We start from the raw sequence: 24,705 nt of genomic DNA on the forward strand, positions 1-24,705 counted from the left end.
CATTTGGAGGAATTTCATTCATATAAAAGCAAAAACATTCAGCGGATGGCTGGGTCTGGAGCTATGATGGGGAAGGCAGACCACACCAAATTGTGGCTCATCACAGATTCCCCATTATATATAATTTATGATACCACATAATCTTCATGAGTGTATTTTATTGCATTTTGACATTAAAAGATATTTGCTGAATAGGCTTTAAGCAAATTAGAGGCTTGATACACTGTTATAATTTTGCAAAATTCAAAATGACAAAGTCTTTTTTCAAATTGTGAAAGAACTGAAATATTTTTCCTTTGTCCTCTCATATTAAGAGTTCATTTTAAATGTGCAGACATAAATCGTTAGTGTGGTTTCTGATGTTTTAGCCAAAGGTGTTTCTTACAGTCTGTGTACCACTGACTCCTCACCACAAAAGTCCTCCCCACTTTCTGAAGCAATCAGGCAGCACAGTTAGTGCGCCCTTCATTTGCTGTTTAGTTGATTTGAAAGTTCTTCATTGTCATTCAAAGTCTATTCATATGTTTGCCCCTAGAGTACAGGCAATATTTTTTCTGGTATCTTAAGAACATTGGTATTTTTAGAAATAAAAAGATTTGCCTTTATTTTTCGTGTCTATTGAGATCTGAGTCAAAATATGTCATCTTGTCTTGTGAAATAGCTACCGCATATGTAGACGTGTGTGTTAAGTCGAAGACCAACTAGACCCATCCATAAAAATCACACCAGGTCAACCCCAAATAAGCTCAAATCAGCCTTAAATTCACTTCATTGGCCTCTCTGTTACAGCTCATATAATATGATCTGTAGGAACAATTTCTGCTGTAAAGTTACCTCATAAAGAAATATATCATCTACAGTCCTTTCATAAACCCAATTATAGGAGCAATTCAAGAGAGTTACAGCTACTAGGATCTGCGTTCTATCTCCTCCCTGGTTCCACTTATTAAGGACATTGAGGTAGAAATATTGAGGTGGAAAGGAAACAATGACTGAATTTAGCCAACACAAAAAAAGACCGGTGTAATCACTCAGTCAGGTATTACTTCAGTTCTTATATTGCCATGTTGCAAGTTTCATTTATTATAGGTGATTTCTCCAGAGAAAAGCTATCAGTAGGTCCCTTGTCCACAAATATGAATATATTTTCTTTTTAAAAATATATGTTCAATGTCTCATTGACTTATTTTTTTAAGATTATTTGTTTGAGAAAGAAAGAGAGCGCATGTGCAAGTGAGAGGAGGGGCAGAGGGGTAGAATCTTTAAGCAGACTCCCCCACTGAGCACAGAGCCTGTACGGTGACGGTGACACGCGCCAAAACCAAGAATCTCTCGCTTAACTGACTGAGCTAACCAGGTGCTTCTCTCACTGTCCTATTTACGCAAAATTGTATAGGTTTTATTCAAAAGGGTTAACACTATTTAATTTAAATCTCATCACCATAGTACTTGGATAACTAAGATCTTTGGTGGCAAGTGGCAGAGAAAAATAGAAGAATAGTGATCAATGAGACATCATTAATAATTGATAAAATATATTATTGAGGCAAAAGAAGTCCAGTTGTGAAAGATGTGATTCCTTTTCATCATTTACCATGGCTCAGACCAGGAGGTATTTGTACTGGATTTGTTATTATTCTACACCAAACTGAAACAGTGGTACCAGTTTTGAAAGGAAATCATATCGGTTATGATTTAAAAGGCATAGAAAGGGACCAAGGAGAGAAGCGGATGTTAGTCAAATTAAAGCTTTTCTACAGACAAGATTCATCATTCTGAACTGGAGAAAAATGAGAAGCATCTTATGGTTATCTGTACATTGATTCAAATATTTGGTGTATTTACTGCCACTGGACACGTAGACTCAGCAACAACGGTGTATATTAAAGTGGATGTAATTTTCTTCCCAGTTGCTGGTTCTCAGAGGACTTTATTCTCTGTCAATCTCTACAAACCTCAAATACGGTCCAATAACCACAATGAATCTTGAGAGCATTTTAGTGTCTCTTCTAAATTATCACTGGTTTCCTCTCTCTCGTGCTTGCTCTTCAGTGACGCTCAAGAAAAAGAATTGTGTTATTTATGTGGGTTCATAAAAATATAATTTTTCTCCACGAGTCCTCCGTTTTTATAAATCTGTTGCCAAGGTTCACGGATTTTCCTCCCCTGAGGGGGAGAACGGTTCCAGGTCTTAAGGCCACCTAATCTCTCCCAATACATTCCCAGCTCTGCCTAGTGTGAGGACCAAATACCTTACTGTGGTGAAGGTCTAGAGACTGTACAGTTGGAAGCAGACCAAAGAGGCGGGAGGGCGACTAAAAGACAGAGCTGTAGCCAAACTATGGAAAGAACCTAGATGTCCATCAACAGATGAATGGATCAAGAAGATGTGGTATATATACACAATGGAATACTATGCAGCCATCAAAAGAAATGAAATCTTGCCATTTGCGACAACATGGATGGAACTAGAGCGTATCATGCTTAGCGAAATAAGTCAAGCAGAGAAAGACAACTATCATATGATCTCCCTGATATGAGGAAGTGGTGATGCAACATGGGGGCTTAAGTGGGTAGGAGAAGAATAAATGAAACAAGATGGGATTGGGAGGGAGACAAACCATAAGTGACTCTTAATCTCACAAAACAAACTGAGGGTTGCTGGGGGGAGGGGGGTTGGGAGAAGGGGGTGGGATTATGGACATTGGGGAGGGTATGTGCTTTGGTGAGTGCTGTGAAGTGTGTAAACCTGGCGATTCACAGACCTGTACCCCTGGGGATAAAAATATATGTTTATAAAAAATAAAAAAATAAAAAAAAAAGACAGAGCTGTAGTCTTCCTAGGGATTAATTGCCAAGAGGGCCCACTGGCTTGTAATATATGATCATACATGGAAGGAGAAAAATGTTTGGAGATTATTGACTCCCGTGGGAGCTTTGGTTAGGTAAAGGTGTTGTGTGACTCTTTGACTACTCTTGAATTATTGCATATAAAGGGAGAAACACAAGTATGTCAGACAGACTGGAGTATGAATTCTGACTCTCTTGGGCGAGTTTATTATCTTTATGAATTTCTGATTACTTACCTATAAAATGGGCATATTCATTTCCCAGGGTTGTAAGAATGACTTGAAGGGAGGATATAAAGTACCTGGCATAGTTGGTGCTCAATAAACACCTCTCGAACCATTCAACCAAGAAGCATGTTCAGTTTATTAACATAAAAAATCTCGATATTATATCACAGTGACAATTAATAGATTAGCCAAAGTCCCCTTATAAAACCCAGACAAAATTTTAAGAAAAGAATGGATGACTTGTTTATTGTGACTTATTTCATTAAATATCCATATAACAAATATTCACCAAAGGCCTGCTACATGCTTGATGTAGATTTAACAGTTTCTTCGACAAGTAAATCCATTAGTAGGAATATCAACATCCACCAGACTCCTAGTTTTTTGAGGGAAGGGACCACGTTCTGCCTTATTCACCCTTGAATTCTCAGTGTCTAGCACAGAGCATAGACCGTAATAGATGCTCAGAAAGAACTTGGAATGAAAAGAAATGTTATCATGGCAATGGTCATGTTGCTGTCAGTCCATCTTTATACCAGACTTGTTGGATTTCTTCATTTTTTTCAAAGGATTTCATTTAAAATTTTTTTTCATTTTTATGTTTTTATTGAGAAGTAATTGACATACAACATTGAGTAAGTTTATGGTCTACACATGTTGATGAAATTTTTTTAAGAGCAATTTTATGTTAATAGCAAAATGAAAAGGAAGGTACAGAGAGTTTCCTTCCACCCCCTGCTCCCGCACATGGAGAGCCTCCCCCACAACCACACCCTCCACAAGAATGGGACATTTATCGTAATTGATGAACCTACACTGACATGTCACTATCATCTAAAGTCCATAGTTGACCTTAGGTTTCACTCTTGGTGTTGAACTTTCTGTGGGTTAGTCAAATGTATACTGGCATGGACCCATCATTTACTATCATACAGCATATTTTCACTGTCTTAAAAATCCTCTGTGATCTGCTTCTTATTCATTTCTCTCCCTATCCCCCATCCCTAGCAACCACTAACCTTTTTACTGTCCTTATTGTTTTGCCTTTCCTAGAATGTCAAAAGATTGGAATTGTACAGTTTGTAACCTTTTCAGATTGGCTTCTTTCACATATATTTAAGGTGGTATGGGTACAACATTTTTTCATGTATCTTCATGGCCTGCTGGTTCATTTCTTTTTATCACTGAATAGCATCCCATTGTCTGGATGGATCACAGTTTATTTATCCATTCACCTCCTACTGAAGGACATCTTGATTACTTCCAAGTTTTGGCAATTATGAATAAAGCTGCTATAAACATCCATGTGCAGGTTTTGTGTGGACATAAGTTTTCAACTCTTTTGGATAAATACCAACGAGCATGATTGTTGGATCATATGGTAAGAGTACGTTGTGTTTTGCACAAAATCGCCAAACTGTTTTCAAAAGTGGCCGTACCATTTTCCATTCCCACCAGCAATGAATGAGAGTTCCTTCTCTTCACTTTTTAGTAATATCTGTAGACATCTTCAGACATCTGATCCTTCTTTCCTTCTGACAATTTCCTTAAGCAGAAGTTTTAGAGCAAGGACACACTTAACCTCTCAGAGAGGTCTACAAGCCAGGCAGGCCTCTCAGGATTGCTGTGTTCACCTCTTCAGCCCTGCTCTCTGGGAGGGTCCGGAGATAGGATATTCTCTAGAATTGGTGTCTAGGGCCTAAGAAACATGGTTTTCATTCTTAGTACATTATAGTTACAGAAGCACTAGCAGTGAAACAATTAACTTTTCTTCAACCATATTCAGTTGATGGTCTCATCCCAAGCGATTCCCTAGACATGAAGGAAGTTTGAAAGTGCAGTTCTAGGGGCACCTGGATATCTCAGTAGGTTAAGCCTCTGCCTTTGGCTCAGACCATGATCTCAGAGCCCCAGGATCCCAGGATCGAGCCCCACGTCAGGCTCTCTGCTCAGCAGGAAGCCCGCTTTCCCATTCTTTCTGCCTGCCTCTCTGCCTACTCTCTGATCTCTCTCTCTGTCAAATAAATAAATAAAATCTTTAAAAAAAAGACAAAAGAAAGTGCAGTTCTAGCAAAAGAGACTAGCTGTTACTTCTCCCATGCATCACAACTAGGGATACCCTTAATTTTGCCCATTGTGAAAATGCCGAAGAAGAAATAAAGCACGTACAACCAACCATAATGTGTTTCTCGTCATTGACTTGGCAGGTTTTTTGATTATTGTTTTTTTTTTTTTAATATTTTATTTATTTATTTGAGAGAGAGACAGTGAGAGAGAGTATGAGCAAGGAGAAGGTCAGAGAGAGAAGCAGACTCCCCGTGGATCTGGGAGTCCGATGCGGGACTCGATCCCGGGACTCTAGGATCATGACCTGAGCTGAAAGCAGTCACTTAACCAACTGAGCCACCCAGGCGCCCGGTTATTGTTTTTTTCTTTTTGAGCTGAACTGTAGGAACTGACATCATTGTGACAAGATCATGGGAGTCTACCATTTAATATATCTCTGAAAACTAGAGCTAAATTTAATAAAATAAACCTCACTGAACTAGAAATAACATGCCTCTGTGTTGGATACTACCCTATATCTCTTAAGTCCTCAGAGTATAAGCTTGGACGCAGCGGAACTTTTTTTTTTTTTTAAAGATTTTATTTGTTATTTATTTTACAGACAGAGATCACAAGTAGGCAGAGAGGTGGGCAGAGAGAGAGGAAGGGAAGCAGGCTCCCCAGAGAGCTCTCCCCAGGAGCAGAGCGCCTGATGTGGGCTCGATCCTGGGATCCTAGGATCCTGCGATCATGACCTGAGCCGAAGGCAGAGGCTTCAACCCACTGAGCCACCCAGGCGCCCCCAGAACTTTTAAAAATTCTGCTATAATACTCAGTCTGCCTTAAAACTCAGAGTGGGAAATTACTGAAATATTTAAAGAACTGAGCTTAGAGAAAGCTTAGAGATTACCTGTTCCCATTAACCCATTTTACAAACGAGGAAATTGTGTCCTAGAGAACCCGCTGGCCCCCAAGAAGAGAAGAAAAGAAAGGGAAAAAGAAAGTCTTCAGAATCTAGACGTTCAAAAGCAGCCCAGTTCCAGGGGTGTCCTGGCCACCAGTACATAGAGATTCTTTTGAGCCAGTGAAGCACATCTCTTCCCACCTTCACGGTCAGTGGTATCACGTCAGTGGCTTGACATCAGCTATAGAGTGAGAATTTACCCATGAAAATCAGCAAACACTACTATAAATCAGAACATTTTTTTGAGAGCGGGCACATCATGGCTCAATTCACAGAGTTGAGTCTGATAGTTAACAGACATATTCTGAGCACCATCTAAGCATATACGTAAGTGGTTTAGGCATGTTTTATTAGATGCTAAAAATATCAAAGGGAAAGCATCAGAATGGTTTCACTTGACCAACTTAATTTGACAACTTAACATTCTAATGTTTATTTACTTCAAAGGATCTAGAAACGTGTTGATAGATAAAATTACTTTATTATTGCTTTACTGGTATTTTAATATGGCAAAATCAATACGGCTAAGGTGCAGGATATAAGCTTGTCTTTGGAAAATACGCTTTCATCTTCAGAATAGACATAAAACATAAAAATGTGTGATACAAGTAAACAGTTTCTCATAGAAAATGTTTTATCATCTTACATTTTATTTTGGATACTTAGGAAGATGAAAGTAGATTTCTTTCTGCAGTCCATTCAATAAGATGAGGTTGGCCAGTGTTCCAACATATTATGCAGCATTTCCACATTTCCTAGCTAATACTACTATCCTGCATTCTATCATACATGTTATTATACATTCCTCTATTTGGAATACAGCTTCAATCAAATAGATAAGATGGTGAGTCAGTTGCGATATCCCCATCCTAGCCTTGCCTACTGGAAAGGTGCATCTTGAAGCAAGAAGTCAGCAGCTCTTTAGAATTCTCCTGGCCTATCCGTCCTTAGAACAATTGCTAATCTCCATCAGAGTGAAAAAAGTCATTACATGTCGGCTTTCCAAAGACAGCCTTTTAAAATTATATTTCAGTTTTGGCAAGTCACATGTGTTTTTCAAGCAGTGGAGAGAAAGGTTTTTTGTTTTCTGAGTAGTTGTTAACTTAGAGTAAATGCAGCGGTAGATGAAATCAGGGTCCCAGGGGAGCACCTGAATGCTAGAGGGAATTTGAACAGCCTTGTCTATACTCTTCTTTCCTTTTAAACTGTGGCTCAATGACAATCATAAAGGAGTGCGTGTGCCTACACTAAGAAACCAAATTAGAACTTTGCATTTATGCATGAGGGCAGTACAGGGTAATAAATGAGAATATTTCCTCTCTTGGTGTGTCTTAAAGGTCATTTCTGGGCATTCTGACATATAGAGACACGTATAAAGGGATTCAGAATGAGAGGTCATTAACTGAGAAAATAGCCTAAGGATGGAGAATTCTAGGAAGAATGGTAGGACAAACTTAAAAGGCATTAATAAATCCTGTTTCAATTACTTTAACATATTCTAGCTGAATAACATGAATAAGCTGAAAATGTTATTGTATGTGGCCCAAATATTATCACATAATTGGGCTTGGCATTTTCCTTTGATGTAGAGAGTGACACCTGGTGCATTGGGACAATAGATTTGTCAATAGGGAAGTGAAGTTACCTGATTTTGACAACTTTGATGTGACTTGATACAACAGTGTCTCTTTCTGTAGGGACAATTACTTAGCATGCTATCAACCCCTTTTTAGGGAACAGATCCTGGGAAGAACAATAACTCCATCAAACCCCCATCAAGCAAAAGATCCTGAGAAAAGAATGGATTTTACTTCCTTAAGGTCTTGGTAGTTGATAAACTAGACTAGAAGGCCAGAAATTTTCTTTTCATTTACTTTCTCTTTTTGAGAAAAGAATGAGTTCCAGTCTTAGCTTGGGTCGGGGTATGTGGGTTAGACTCCGAGCTATGGAGTCTTGTCTGTGGGGTAACATCTCACCTCCGGGCCTCGTTAAGTCTGAGATCTTCATTAGTTGCTGAACCCCTCTATGTCTTTCTTCTTTCTCAGTAAATTAGGGATAATAATAGCACCTATTTTGCTGTCATGGGGATTAGATAGAGCAATCCATACAAAGTTCTTAGAAGAGTTTCTGATACATACTAAGTGCTCAGCAAATGTTCGCTGGTATTCCTAGTGGACACTGCTGGCTAGGTAAGCCCAGGATGCTAATAAGCTTTAGAGACTCAGCACCTGTTGGGAGCCACAGAGACAGGGTGAGCGGAGCCAGCTGGCTTAGCTATGTGGTCCCCTCTGCCAGTCCCTGTTTTGCTTTTGCTCCCCTTCTGCACAGATCTGCAGAAGAAAACCTCTTTCACCCCCCTGGCTTAAGTCTTGGCGGAAGCAGCCTGTCCCGAAGCCATCATTCAGGCTGTGACTAAGCAGATTCAGGATTCAAGCCTCTTTTGGATAACTCGATTTATGGGGTTAAGTATTAAACTCAGCAGGCAGGTAAAAGATGTGATATACCAGTGTTTAGTCACTTACAGCGCTAACTGCTTGAGATGATTATGCAATCCGAAATGCCACAAGACGTGGGAAGCAGGGTATGAGTCAGTGAAGACTTAGATCCTCTCGCTCTTTCATTTGGAAAGCCTCCTTGGTGTGTCCTCCCACTGTGGGAATTCTTAAGCTTGGTCTCACAATTAACCCAAATGGCGAGAGTGGAACCAGAGTTCCAGATACTAACAGCTGTTTTACATCATACCTCTGCTTGGTGTCCTCTGCCTCCGGACCCTGGTTAAGCAAGCCCCTAGTCCTGAAAGCCTGATTCGGTTTGGACAGAATGGCAGTACACACACAGGTGATTTGAGGCAAAGTGGTGGCAGATCATAGTCATGGCATAATCAAAGATCACTGGACAAAGACAGTGACCCGCCCTGCCTGAGAGAGCCAGGAAATCTGAAGAGGGCACTAGGGCAGATCCTCAGAGGATGAGTCTGATTTTTCCAATGGAGGAAACCATAAGGATAGAGTTTCAGGAATTGAAGGGCATTCTAATCAGAAGAAACTGCACAAAAGGCATCTGGCATTTAGGTTGCTCTGGCTCACATCACTTATATTCCTTAAGAAATACGCATGTATGGTCTGTAATGCACCGAACTGACTATGAACGTCTCTGCCATTGGGGAGGGAAGACAGAGAAGAAAGTCATGGAAGGTGACTGTGATATAGCATAAGTTCTCTACCAGCAGAAAATAGGGGTCCCCCCCAGCAGAGACTTGGGATCCAGTGGGAGTTCATGGTGGAGGCTCACAGTGGAGGTGGTGCTGGAACAGGGCTTTGGGAATGAGAGGCATCCCCCAGGAAGGCAGGGGAAGGGGTATGTGAAGGTATGAAGGTCAAAGGGCATGCAAATTCTCAAGAGCAGGAAAACCAGAGAACATGTGTTAGTAGGGACCTCCAGAGGAGACGGGGGAGGGGGCCAGACAGCACAGACCTTGTATGCTACTCAGGGACAGTGAGGCCGATGGACTGGAGAAGGCCCATCCTGGGGACAGGGAGGTGTTTAGTTTCTCTGAAGCATTTGGCAAGACCTGAGAGAGGCCTGAGCTGGGGCAGTAATAGCAAGGATGGAAAACTGATTTAGAATCAAAATCCTTTAAAAAAGTAAAACAGGACCTAGTAACCATGGACTCTGAAGGGTTAGGGGGAGGGGGATGAGGACCCAATTTCTTCCTTGGCTAACTAAGTTCTACTGGCCAGTTCAAGGAACAGAGAATGGGGCACAGATTCTCAGGACAGGTTAATGAGCTTATCCGTAGATTGATGGGTGTAGGGGGGTGCCTGCACAGCCTCCCAGGGGAAGATCCATCCAGAAGAAAATACATGGGTCAGGAGCTAGGGAGAAAGACTCCTAGTTACTAAAATCATAGGTAGCTAAGACCTCCTAGGTCAGAGATTCTCGTGCAGGGTATCATCAGGGATTATGTTGTGTTCAACTATAGGTACCCTCAACATTGCTTTAGGTGTACAATGTAGAGATCTGATGTATGTACTTAATACAAAATGATCATCATAATACCTTTAGCTAACATCCCATCACCAGCCTTTTCTTTCTTTCTTTTTTCTTTCTTTCTTTTTTTTTTTTTTTTTGAGTATAGTTGACACATGATGTGACTTTAGTTTCAGGTATACAATGTAGCGATTCAGCTTCTCTGTAGGTCATGCTATGCTCGTGACAAGTGTAGCTACCTTCTGTCATCCTACACCTCTGTTGCATATCACTGACTCTTCCCTATTCTGTGCCTTTTATTCCCATGACTCAGTCATTCCATAACTGGAAGTCTGTATCTCCCTCTCCCCTTCACCCATTTTGCCCATCGCCCCCCTTCCCTCTGGCACCCATCAGTCTGTTCTCTGTATTTATAGGTCTGACTCTGTTTTCTGTTTGTTTGTTTGTTTATTCGTTCATTTTGTTCTTTAGAGTCCACATATGAGTGAAACCCAAGGTATTTCTCTGACTTACTTCACTTCGTATAATACCTTCTAGGTCTATCCATACTGTCACAAATGGTGAGACTTCATTCTTTTTTATAGGCGGGTTATATTCCATTGTGGAGATACATACCGCCTCTTCTTTATTGGAAGCAGGCTGCTTCCTTATCTTGGCTCTTGTAAATAATACTGCAGTTCACATCGGGGTGCAGATATCTTTTTAAATGAGCATTTTCATTTTCTTTGGGTAAATACCCAAATGTGGAATTACTGGATTATACGCTATTTCTATTTTTAATTTCTTGAGGAAACTCCATACAGTTTTTCACAGTGGTTGCACCAACTCACATTCCCATAAAAGACCCCGAACAGCCATCAACATTCTTTTTTCTATTTGCCATGAGTTGTCATAACATACATTAGGAAGTCCTAAGCCAGGGAAACCACAGTGAGAGAAGAGGATTGGGAGCAGAGTCCCAGCAGACATTCATTTCATTTTTTAATTTATTTTATATATTTCTTAAAAGATTTTATTTATTTATTTGACACAGCGAGAGAGAAATCACAAGCAGGCAGAGAGACAGGCAGAGAAAGAGGGGGAGGCAGGCTCCCTGCTGAGCAGAGAACCTAATGTGGGACTCGATCCAAGAACCCTGGGATCATGACCTGAGCTGCAGGCAGAGGCTTTAACCCACTGAGCCACGCAGGTGCCCCTGGACCTCCATTTTAAAGGGTGTAGAGAGTAGGAGTCAGCACTAGCAGGTGAGGAGGAACAGAAGGACGGTGAGGGAAACAACAGCACGCCAGAGGAAAAAGGGTTTTCTAGGGAAGTACAGTGGCCGGTGGCCTTCATTCAAGGACATTTCCCTGTGAAAGAAAGGTGAGAACAGTACCCTAGCTAGCTAGCATGGGACAGGCATCAGAAGAGGTTTTGTTTGGTCTTTCAGTTAAGCACAGAGGTGTGGCTAATCTGATTTCCCTAGTTAGGTTACAAGCTCCCCGAAGAAGCAACCGTGTTTCCTATAGCTCTGGGCACAGTCTTGATGCTAATTCAGGGCACGAAGATCCACATACTGATTTTGGTCACAGAATTATTCAAACAGCATTAGCGGTGTGCACAGAAATTTAAAATGTCACTTCTTAATGCTTTTAGAAATATGTGAATATACACATTTCATAAGGGGAGAAAGCAGAGTTTGTGATGTTAACTAATAATAATGAATCCTTTAAAAATATTGTGATTCAGTAGACACTTATCCTCTTGCTCTGGGGGTTTTCTTTTATTTAGACTTATTTTAAAGTGCAACAAGATATTTTGTGCCTGCCTTTCTCTGCACACCGGCCTTTCTCCTACATTCATCTGTTAAGTAACATTTTCTCTACCACAGTGCTCAGACCATATGTTCCCCTTCTGTAGTGTTTTGACTTTTTTTTGGTGGGGTAAATGGTACTTGGAGTGAGTCTCATCATTCTCAAATACCAAGCAAATACACTAATGAAGCTTAAAAATGAAATCAGCTCTTTCCGGGAAGAACTCATTGATCAAACGTATCCCCCTACCCTCGCTCCTAAGTTGAAAGGTATATGTTGGCTTAGACTGGGGAGAGCTTGCCCCCCAAAACACGAGAGTCCACATTTAAAGTTTCTGTTTGTACTAGGATGTGTCATTTGAGCTCAGGAAAGTGTTAGAAATGATTACAAATTGTAGCAAACGGACCCTTAATTTCAACTCCCATCTTTAAGCTTGTACCAAATCCAGTAGGATTTCCAGACACTTAATATAAAGATGCAATATGGATGTGATAAGAAGGAGACCTTTACATCAGAAAATATGCCCCTCAGAATAATGAAACGAATAAAGCAGTCTGACGAACTGACGGAACACACGGCAGATGCCTCCTTTTAATAGAGGTTTGAAAGGAGTCATTAGTGGGCCGTGATTTCTGTGGTTTCTGTGTGCGTTTTCCTGAAGTGAAATTGGGGCCAGATACAAGAAGATGTTTAGATCTCCAAATACAAAGATGGGTTATCTCAGCCAAATTCCAATTCGTGCCGAGATTTCTCAATAGTGTGCAAGAAATCAAGTTACATGTTCAGGAGTTGACCTTTAACGTGTGCAGGGGTTGTGCATGCCTGTGTTTTATACCAGCTCAGTCTTTTCTGAGCGCCATGACAAGTGATTCTATTCTTCCCAACTGTCCAGTTGGAAAATGTCCAATTACTAGATTTTGTCCAGTACTAGAATTTGTACCATCTAGCCTCACCTGATTCACTAGTGTATTTTACAGACTTACACAATTTGTCACCTCCTTAGAGGGATAGGACATGCAATATTATTAATTCTATTACCTTGTTTAAAATTAGATACTAAAAAAACCCCACCACATTTCAAACTAGTCTTAAGAAGCACATACAGCAGAATGAGAATGAAGGCTGTCAGTTCAAGTCATGTCTCGATTCTAATATTAAACCTCAGATTTCACAGATCTCATAATATCTGAGCTGTGACTATTTGCTTCAGGCATCAACGTGATATTTAAAAAAAATTTTTTTTCAACCACATGGACATTTCGCTTTGCCAGAATATTTACTTCTCGCATAATGCTTAAAAATATCAAACTTTAACTAAAACATCCAATTTTGTCGCATTCCAAGAGTCAGATATCTCTTTTTTATCTGGTGAGGTCCTCTTTCCTTCTTTACGTTTCTAGGCTCCTGCCTGCTTGTCACCCATTTTGTGTTGGTTGGTTGGTTGGTTGATGGATTGATTGATTGATTGGTTCATTGATTAAGTAGTCAGTTTGACTGCCCAGGAAATGCATTCTAAACACAAAAACCATTTTTTTCTCTTAGAATTTTTGTTTACAGTTTTCACTCTGGGTAGTTAAAGAGTGTAGATACAGATGTAAAGGAAGAGAAGGCAGTGGTGGGTAAAAAGAAAGGTTCTCAACTGAAAGATGAGAGAGTTCATAAAAATGTAAAATATGTGGCAATGGGCCTGGGTGGCTCAGTCAGTTAATCATCCGACTCTTGATTTTGGCTCCGGTTATGATCTCAGGGTGGTGAGACTGAGTGTCAGATTGGGCTCACGCTCAGCCCCGGGAGGCTACTTGGGATAATCTGCCTCCCCCTCTCCCTCCACCCCTCCCTGTGCTCGCTCATACTCGCTCTCTCGTTCTCTCTCTCCAAAATAAATAAATAAAATATATAGCAATCATGTCTCTTCTAGATGAAACAGATACGTGTTTTTTTGCATGGGAACTCTGTATTTCATACTGACATATGTATTTGGTATTATTAGCTCTCTTTGCCCATGACATTCATGATTAATGTTTGCATAACCCCCTAGAATTTACAAAGTGCTCTCAGCTCTTATCTTCTCAACTGGAAGGTAAGCCCCTTCAGACCTAGGGGCATGTTTGTGGTTTCCCAACTCTTCGCAGATTTGAATATATGCAAACCAATGAATCTTTACACGTCTAGGTACCTGTGGGATATTTAAATGCAGTACCACAGCTACAGACACTCATCTATTAGGGCCAATAGTCCGTTTTCAGTAGAAGCAGGAAGAAAGAGGTCCAGGCTTTGGCATCTGAGCTGGCTTAGCTCCCAAAAAGTAAAACCATTTCCCAATAATGTCAGTGAAGATGTTGCGAAGAAGTTCCTGAGCTGCTTTGAGAGTGAGTATGCAGCTGAAGGACCCATGACTTTCTATTATCTCTCCAAGGAGACTCCCCACTTGTGAGGTGCTGAAGAGATAGGGGCACCCTATGAGGCCCGCCCCAGGCCCTACTAGCCAGAGTAGCCTATTAAAAGGATGAGCAAGGGAAAGGTTCAGGGACTCACAGTTTTCTCTCTCCAGGACTCACCTCATCTCTGTTCATCCTTATGACACATTAATTCCCCAGGGACTCCCACACTGTATCACATCTTACTCAGTTTTTCAGATAACCTGCTTCCTAATACTTGTAGCCCTGTGATAAATCAATGTTCTGCTCCCCCAGAACACCCTTAATGAAATGACATCTCCTATTTTTTTTTTTAAATGTTAAAATAAGTATCAATTATTTTTTGACATTTATTTAGAGGAAGTTGGGTCTGGCCATCTGTTGCCACATAGTTAACCAGTAATGTAGTAAATACAATATGAGGACATAAATCTATTTCTATTCACTGAACTCATTAATCATGGGGCCTAATGTGACTGCAGAGCACCACTCACCTTTTTAATTTGTATTATAGTGGTCAAGGTTAATCCTGGGTTACTGCATTTATTTCCGAGTATCAAATGTCAAATTAAAATGAAATTTAACATGGTGGGTTTTTAAAAATCCATTGTGGTGGAGAAAATATGCAAATTCGTGTGAGATGCAAAATGGTTTGAAATGCAATTTGTACATATGGGAATCCAGGAGCAGGTGGTTTTCTTTTGCTCTTCCCCTAGTAAATTTTTTAGAAGCTTGGTATTTTAAGATCTGAGGGTCCAAGGTTCTTTCCTGCCAATAGTTTTGACTGGAGTATACTGTACCATCAGGCTTTGCCTACCTCCAAATCTGATAGAAGACAAGAGATTCTCAACCATTCTCATAGATTCTTGGGGCAGGAAACTGTCATTATTTATGTTAAAATCTAAAATGAAAACTAAATAATTAAAAATAATTACTTCGTTCAACAGTTATTGATTGAGCACTCCCTCTATGCCAGGCATTGTGCTTAGAAATGGAAAGACGATGATGAACATTGTAGTATTAGTCCCTATTCTCATGGCTCTTAACAGTCATAAATGTCACCTGGGTCTGAACATTCAAGTGATGTTTGAGAATTTTTTAAAAGAATTTATTTAGTTGAGAGAGAGAGAGTGCACAAGGTGGGGTGGGGGGCAGGGGGTGGGAGAAGCAGATTCCCCAAGATGAGCAAGAAAATGAGGACCTGAGCCAAATTCAAGAGACTGACACTCAATGGGCTGAGCCACCCAGAAGCCCCATGATGTCTAAATTTTTTTTTTAAATTGGAGTGGCTGGGTGGTCCAGTCTGTTAAGCATTTGTTTTCGGCTCAGGTCATGATCCCAAGGTCCTAGGGTCGAGCCCCATGTTAGGCTCCCTGCTTGGTGGGGAACTTGCTTTTCCCTCTCCCTATGCCACTATGCTTGTGTTCTCTCTCTCTCAAATAAATAAAATCTTAAGAAATAAAAGTTTTTAAATTAAGAAAGACCATTGTCTAAGGACATTTTTTCTTTAAAATGCATATACACCCTTTTAACCAAACATGAGGTTATTTTCCTACATCTTTTGGCTATAAATGTTTACTTTTTTTCTTTTAACTATACATATCCACGTCAACAGAAGAAAGTATTGGTTATATAGCCAACACTGTCTTTATTTTCCTTTTTCTGTTTATTATAGATTGAAGGGAAAAAGGGAGACTTTCTTCTGTTGTCTTAACACACTCCTCATTACCATTTATAAATTTAAGTTAGTTCAGAATAAGAAAACAATCTTTCTACTTCTGCAGAAAAAGCTGACTGTGGGAAGCTTGACTCAGTACTGGCAGCAGCCTCTGGGAAAGCAGGTGCCTGACCATGGTAACCAGGTGCTAACGTGTGGCGGTCTTGGCCCTCTGCGCACGCCTGTCCTGTAGAGGTCTCCATGGTGCTTCGATAAGCATCAGACAGCAGTTGTCACCAGGTAGATGGGGGCTTAGGTTCTAGGGAAAATCAGAAGCACCTTGTGCATATTATCTTAATTCTATTACTCCGTTTTCACATTTGGAGTTTCACATTTCCTGAGTAAAATCTTGCTCGACTCTATAATAGTTATTTAAACTAAAACAGACATATTTTTTAAGGTTTATTTTTATTTTCAGGAGTCATTCATACCATCTTCCCTGACTTAAGAACCCAAGAAACCTCAAATATTAGTTCTATAACCAAATTGGTCTTTACCTTCTTCTTCCTGCCCACTCACATGTTGAGGAAAAAAGACGTTGGACTGTAGAGTAATAGGGAAGATTCTTAGATTCTTTCTTCTAAAGGAAGAAAACTAGATAGGGTCCTTTGCAAGACACAGCTTGTTACAGAATATCATCTTTGATACATAGACGTTATGATCCATCCATCTCTCACAAAATAGCCAGTTAGCTGCCAGAGTGGTCATTGTCATTCATGATTTAGTAAAAACACTCACGTTTAAGTTTAGAAATTGTTGATGTGCACACAGCATTCGTGTTTAATATCCATTGACCGGCAGAAGTGATGAAGAATTGAGTAATACTCAAACATTTTTTTGTACTTTATTCAACACAATTTGCATATGTCGTATGGATAAGAGCATGGATCTGTCTGAGATTTATTCAGACTATAGTTAATAACTGGTCCATGCCCACGGAGGGGATGACTCCTTGTAATAACTCTGGGGTCCCACAGCAGCTCAAAAGGCATGGGTGTGGCATGGAAGGGAGAAGTGGTTTCTCTAGGTTGAATAATATACAGATCCCTTTTAAAAGAAAAAAAAAATATTACTGGGCCCCTGGAATTGCAAACCTGGTTATAAACTCCTTAATACTCAGAGCCCTTGTCTAACCATAAAATCAAAACAAATTAACAATCAAATACAAGCTACAAAATCAATTAAAATCAAATTAACGAAACTAATTTAATGTGGCCAAACATGTTGTTTGGCTGAAATTAAATTACCACTCAAAATGTGAATATGGTATCGACCCTTACAGCAGTGGGGCTTCTTCTGATTTCAGCATGTCTATATATTTCAAGTACCAGGAGATAATTTTCTGGTTGAACACAGTAAAGCCTTCATTTCTTTTGTGGATTTACATGGTGCAAATAAATTATTTACTTGTAAGTCTATCTTAGAGTCTGCAATGGTATTACTTGTCACTATTGCAAAAGAGATATTAATTTTTTAGATTGTCATCTGTATAAAAACACCAAATCAAATCAATTCCTGCAGAGAATTTGCAGAATCTTAAAAATGTGTTCAAGCACTCCCCTACCCCCTTCCCAATGACCATGGATACCAGCTTGAAACCCCTAGAAGAGAGTAAACTTTGTTCTGAACCTATGCTTTGTCAAAGGGTAGTCTCTATAATAACACCAAGGCTTGAAATTTAATGTTATATTACAAAACATGTAAATACCCAGCTCAATAGTCCCACGGAGAATATTGCAGGTTCACTACTAACCTATATTGTTCCTCTGTGCAAATTAAAAAAAGATGCCCCACCCAGCAGACCCAACCCTAAACTGGCGTTCTTGGCTTAGCCCACAGAGGGCAGGCAGCATCTCAGCTAGACTTGTCCCCTGGTTCTTGCCCTCATGCTGACAACCTGTGCATCTGTACATGGCACACCCGGGTTATTAAGAAGTTAAGCAAGCAAGATTCTTCTCCGTAATTTTGTTTTCCAAAGAAAGAAATCCTGACTCTCAAACTGACTCACTAGTTAAGTTAAACCTCTTTGTAATGTCATATTTACTTCAGTTAATTAAAGCAAATGCACTGGGAGATGCTCCATGTAGTTTCCCTCAGGAAATTATTCCTGGTGACCTCATCTTAAATAAAAGACACTTTTTACCCATGAGTTCCATTTCCATTTACTTCATTAATTTCATTGCATTTTCCCCATTTACTATAATTGTCCAAGTAATCAAACCCTAATTTTAAGTCTCCCAACACCTTTTTGATCTCTCTTTTTTTTTTGTAAAGGTGATTTCCTTGCTATATGTAATATTGTGATTTACAAGAAATGTAAATGACCAAAATTTATGATGATCATAAATTCAGATGACCAAAATATATTCCTCATATATAATTTGATCTTAGTCCATGGTTCCTGGCTCATGGCTCCTAAAACACTTAGAATTTCCTGCAATGAGAGTGGTAAAGGTGTCTTTTCTTATTTTGATGAGTTGACCTTTGGAAAGCCCTGGGGTAACATAAGGATGGAGATTGATTGCCTGGAGAACCAATCATGTGATGCAGAGCTGGACTTCAGTCCCGCCTCCCACTCCTGGGAGAGGAGCTAGGCTGGAGATTGAGTCAATCAATGGCCAATGATTTAATCAGTCATGCCTATATGATGAAGCCCCCATAAAAACTCAAAAGAACTGGGTGCCTGGGTGGTGCAGTCACTTAAGCAGCCAACCCTTGGTTTTGGCTCAGATTGTGATCTCAGGGTGATAAGATCAAGCCCCAAGAGGGCTTCCATGCTGAACCCCTAAAGTATTTCTCTCCCTCTTCCTCTGCTCCTTCCCTTCCTCACGCATGCTCTCAAGTAAGTAAATCTTAAAAATAAACAAATTTAAAAAATCTTAAAAGGACTTTGTTCAAAGAGCTTCCAGTTTGTAGAACAGGTGGGAATTTGGGGAGAGTAGTGAGCCTGGGAAGGGCATGGAAAGCTCCAGCCCCTTCCCCATATATCTTGCCTTATGCATATCTTCTGTCCAAATGTTCAGCTGTATCTTTGTCCTATGCTTTTATAATAAGCTGGTATTCTGGCAGGAAAAATGTTTCTCTGAGTTCTGTGAGCCACTCTAACAAATTAATCTAATCCAAAGAAGGGGTCATGGGAACCTCTGGTTTATAACCTGGCTTTCAGCTGGTCTGAAATGTTGCGGCCGGGAGCAGTCTTGTAGGGATTGAGCCCTTAGCCTGCAAGATCTGATGCCATCTCCAGGTAGATAGTGTCAAAACTACCTTGAATTGCGGGACAAGCATTTGGTATACAAGCATTGCTTGTTGCTGGGGGCCATCCCCCAATCCACATTGGAATTGATGATGGGAGCCACAAATTTACTGTATGATGGGGGCTAGAAAGTAGCATTTTCACTGTGAGAGCATTTCTCAGCAGTAGTGTGTGTATATATATATATACACGCACATATGTATATATATATGCTATATATATACACACTATATATATATACACACTATATATACACACACACTATATATATATACACACACACTATATATACTTGTTTACTATATATAATGTGTGTGTGTGTATATATATATGTATATATCTATACATATATATAGCTTAGTTTAAAAATGTAGTGTTCCTTTCATATAGATAGAGCATTTTGAATAGAAGTATATCATGGAGAATTATGTAATACTGCTATCCTGAATGTTGCTCACTGAGCTTTCAAATGCTGTGTACAGGTCATTTCCCAATGTGAGCATTATTGAGAACATCAGCTTGCATTCCCTTCCTGCTCTAACCCAGAGAGAAGGGAGGGGGAGAAAAACTTACAAAGAACCTGTGGCAGGGAACTGAGATGACACCTGGGGGTCGAAAACCAAGACATTTAGAAGGATTTAGAGTCTCAGGAATCTGAGTGTATTTTCGTAGTTTTGTATTGTTGCTGTTTACAATCTTTGACAGTTATATGCAGAGTAAGAGTCTAGTATCTAGGAGAGCAATGGAAACATTCCAGTGGGGGTGGGGAGAGAGGGAGAGAGAGGGGAGGAGAAGAGAGAGAGAGGCCGTTCCATTCTGTGTGGGTGTGTGCACAGATCCAAGCATATTCCAGAATCAACTTTATACATGGGCATCAGGGTCTGATAGATAGAAAGAGATAATTGCTGTTCCGCCATCGTGAGTTTATATAGTAAATCCTTTCTTCTTTACATTTCATACACAGCAGAATTATGCAGAGGCAGTTTTACTTAGTGGATTATGACCGTTTATCACAGAGTAAATCTTTGCCAGATCCCTGCAAAAGGAACAGAGCACTAGAAACTGCCTGAGACCCAAAGAATCAAAGCCTTGAGTGCGTCCCTCACCCCTCTGTTTGCCTGCCCAATGACCTCCTCTGGACCAGCCAGTCAACAACTGCATCCCCAAGGCAAGTCCTTTTCTAGGCTGCCTTCCCGGTGTTTGCATATATTCATTCAAGCTGCCTTAAGGTCATCTAAGCACCTTGAAGCGAAAGTTATGGAACATGATCACCAAAACATCTGCAAATCTTAAAGGGGTGTTTTCTAAAATACTACAGAGCAAACTGACCCTGCCTCATCCCCGTCATCCCCTATGGGATAAATGGTTTTGGAGGATAGAGGAACTGGGCAGAGGATGGGGAAAAACATATTTTGGCTTTATCTCCTTCCCCCTCCTCTACAGAAGGGCACTTAGCACAGTTTGTCACTCACGTGACTCTCAGGCAAACTGTTGGGAGCCACTCATGAAAAACTGAAGTTCTTCATTAGAGCCATCGATGTAGAGGCCCCCCATTCCTTGTCACTTCCCTGGAGGAGACAGCAGAGCTTGAAGGGTGCAAATTAATGAATTCCTCAAATATGTTGGCGTCCCTCCTATGCTTTTTACATGGACTTGGAGACTAGTAGTGCTGGGTCTTCCCTCCCTGTCTCCCACATTCTGCCTCTAGGATGATCCTGTCTACACTGGAGTGCTTTGTTCCATGATATCTTCAGGGTAGAGAGTCCAGTCCCCTTGTGCACCTGCTATTGATGAGAAAGTTGATGATTGTTCCTTCACGAGTAACATTCATTCCACCCAGTAGATGAGCCTCTAGTGACAAAACCATTTTCAAAGCAGCAATCACTCTAATAAACAAGTGTTTACTGTCTTCAAATGTTTGGCAAGCTGTATATTTTCCAAACAGGCCCATAAGGGCTCTAGGATTGCCCTATTCAAAAGAACACTTGACTATCAGGCATGTTCACTGTTAGCTAGGCTTTTCATTTGGAAGGAACAGAAAATTCAATTTGGTAATCTCAGTTGATGGGAGATTGTTTTAATGAAAAGCATAGCTATTGGGAAATAGACGCTTCATGGCAATCCAAAATCAATCACTGTCTACACCTCTTCATGGTGGGCCCTCCAGGACCCGCGCAGTTCTTCCCATCTCATTGCCATTTCAGCAACAAGTGTTCATGACTTCTGGGCAACTCTACTTCTTCCTGGAGCAGGTTGAGCAGTAAATTCTCAGTATTTTTCTCCCATTACCAAAATCCCAAGTGAAAGAATGCATTTGTCCTAACAAATGAATACTTACTCTGTTGGGGTTGACCTCTCATAGGATTCTGGTCAAGTTAAGTGTTGGTAGTCCCCTTCTTGGTCTGGTTCATGAGATCTGGATTTTTATTTTAAAGATTTTATTTTTTTTTATTTATAACAGAGAGAGGGAACACAAGGAGGGGGAATGGGAGAGGGAGAAGCAGGCTTCCCACAAAGCAGGGTACCCGATGCAGAACTTGATCCCAGGATCCTGGGATCATGACCTGAGCTAAGTCATACACTTAACCACTGAGCCACCCATGTACTCCAGATCTGGATATTAAAAATGGCACAAACATGAGCCCTGCACAAGGCATTTCTTAGGACAGCTTTCTCCTGCAAGGCATGTGCCTGCTCCGTTCTCTTCAGAGAGCATGTTAGAGATGGCCTGCAACATGACTGAGCCTTCCAGTATAACATCAGGGCATAATGATGTAGAAAAGATGTTAGGGTTTGAAGCCAATGGCCAAGAAATAATTCTTGAGATGTCTTTGGTGCAAAAAGGTGATTTTATTAAAGTATAGGGACAAAACCCGTGGGCAGAAAGAACTGCACTGGGGTCATGAGGAGTGGCCCATTATATACTTTTGAAGTTGAGGGGGTTTGGGAGAGTATAAGTCTTTAAGGAATTTTGGAAGCAGGGTTTCCGGGACCTTGAGGATTCTAGCTATTGTTAGGAAAAGGCTATTTATTACTGTCTATTAGAACCTTAGCCATGAGACTCTTCAGTTCTATATTGGTGGGGCCTATGCTTGGGAGATGATTGCCAACATGTATCTTGGGCGGTTAGAGACAAAGGAAGTTTCCAAAGGAATTTTTATATGTTAATGTAGACTTACAGGATCCTGGGGGGCGGGCTAACATTGCCTTTTGCCCTTAGCAAAGTATTAAGAACAAGGCAGCTGAGTTCCTAGAGGAATGTCACTCTGTTGGTTTCAAGGACTTGTCAGTGGGCTCTAACTAGTAAGGAAATTTAATAATTTTTCTTCTGCCTTTGTTTCCCACATCAATAACATGACTGTATTCCCAAGGACAAATATAATCAGCTTGTGTTTCCAATCCAGTTTCTAAGACTATTTCATATTTGCCTATAGATTTGGTGGGCTTTTTTGTTTTGTTTTTAGAGAGGGAGCATAGGGAGAGGGGCAGAAGAAGAGAGAGAGAGAAAATCTCAAGCGGGCTTCATGCCCACAGGCCTCCGTCTCACAACCCCGAGATCACAACCTGAGCCTAATTCTAGAGTCAGATGCTTAACCGATTGAGCCACCCAGATGCCCCTGCCTATAGATTTGTAATATTAAGGATATGACTAAGGTTTTCATAAAAATACTGACTGAAAAGCATGAATCTTTTCCACCTCAGTCTTTAGGGTTTTGCTTTTCATGAACTTGGATTGTGACGGCATAAGGCATAGTTATAGGGAAGGTAACAATAACAACTTACAAGAACTGAAAGATGTGTTTGGCCTTTAAGGAAGGTTAGAAGAGGCTGGATGGTGGCCAGCAGTCGAATTTAGAGAGAGGACCTTCTATTAATTAGGCAGGCAGAGTAACAGAAGAACAGGATTCTGGAGAGCATCTGGATGATAAGAAGTGAAGGGCTGTGTAGCTATCCAAAAGAAGAATTATCCAGTAGACACAGGCATTCTCTGAGTGCCTTTCCTTTCCTGAAATACATAGCCAGCTGGAAACTCAACTGGGAGATAGGGAGGGGGAGAAAAAGAAATATTTGTGTTTAGCCTGCATCATCTTTGGATTCAGATATTTATGATGCTCGGCTCTGGGTGTTCCTCACGAGCTGTGGCCCACTGTGCTGAGTGTAGCTGTGTGTTAGGCAGGACAGATGAAATACATTCAGTTCACGGGCATCGCCAGCTGTGCCATTGATTGGAAAGCCAAGGCTGTCAGCAGTCTGGGGCTTTACCTGTGTGTTGTCTGTGTCATGTCAGGAGCCCTGGTCTCAGGGGTGTTGTCTTGTCCTCTTCCTGCATCCCTTGCCCAGGTGGTCTGCAGCAAATGCACAGATTCGCTTGTGTTGGGCCTCCAGGCAGGCAGCTCGGAATACTCCGTGTGGAGGTCAGGTGCCTCATACTCACAAAAATCAGACCTACCCCAAGTTAGTGTTGGTTCAAAGTATAAGAGTTAAATTGAGTAATATTAATTTCTTAAATGTGCTTATTTGAAGACAGATTCTTTGCTTTCTTTGTGCTTCCAAATTCATGGGACACAACTGAGGGGCCGTTTAGATAACAAAACAATAGGGAATGTGAATGGGCTTTGCCTATGGCCTTGGTACGGGTGAGAGAACCTTTTACTTCAAATTTACTTTTAAATTTCTTTGGTTATAGTCCAAACCACATGGAATTTTCAGTGTAATAAAAGTATATTTATAGAGTGTCATCATGTGCTTGTTGCTTTGATAAGCAAATCTGCAGCAGATTCTGAAATAGCATTTTTCAGCCTCAAGGAGCTTTTGATCAAATTACAGAGAAGGGCAATCATAAAAGCCACGATGGTCATAGCAATGAGCATTTATTGCATGTTAAGAGGCTTTAAATGCCTTTCCAGCCACATACAAAAAATATTATAAATTATTGTCTCATTTTCACGAAGGAAAATATTGAGCCAGTGGAATCTTGTATCTGGTTTTGAATCTTATAGCTGGTTACGTAGGCTTTCCTTTTAACCAGATACAAGATTCAAGTTTAGGTTTTCTGAATTTAAGTCTGCATATTTCTATTATATCATGTTAAATGAATAAAATAAATAATAAGTGAAATAATAAAGAACAGCTATACCAGTAGTTGCTCTAGAAATTCAGAGAAGGAGAAGATCAACACAAGAGATCAGTTAGTCCCATATTTGCTTGATAGCCTTTATAGGAGATAGTGTTAGAATGCATACACACACACACGATGATGTCTACACACTCACACACACATATGCATGGTGGTACATACCTAGATACACACTCACACACACACACAATGATGTAAAGGCATGCACACATATTATAGAGAGAACAAGAAAGCAAACATTAAACTCCTCCTAGGAGTTGATAGTCTAGGAAGAAATATAGGACATCGCCATGAGAACAATGCATTTCATT

General features: G+C 40.5%; 1 protein-coding gene and 1 long non-coding RNA gene across 6 annotated transcripts in view; both read left to right on the plus strand.

Moving 5' to 3' along the window:
* The window catches only part of PHACTR1 (phosphatase and actin regulator 1), a 553,820-nt gene that overhangs the window by 54,469 nt on the left and 474,646 nt on the right, over nt 1-24,705 (plus strand). The gene's annotated exons all lie outside the window — the stretch shown is intronic.
* On the plus strand, nt 1,216-10,653 carry LOC116589154. The gene is made up of 3 exons (XR_004285215.1): nt 1,216-1,227; nt 5,342-5,344; nt 10,574-10,653. It is a non-coding gene; the product is annotated as an uncharacterized LOC116589154 (long non-coding RNA).

Source organism: Mustela erminea, chromosome 4, assembly GCF_009829155.1.
Source record: "Mustela erminea isolate mMusErm1 chromosome 4, mMusErm1.Pri, whole genome shotgun sequence".
NCBI classification, from domain to species: domain Eukaryota; kingdom Metazoa; phylum Chordata; class Mammalia; order Carnivora; family Mustelidae; genus Mustela; species Mustela erminea.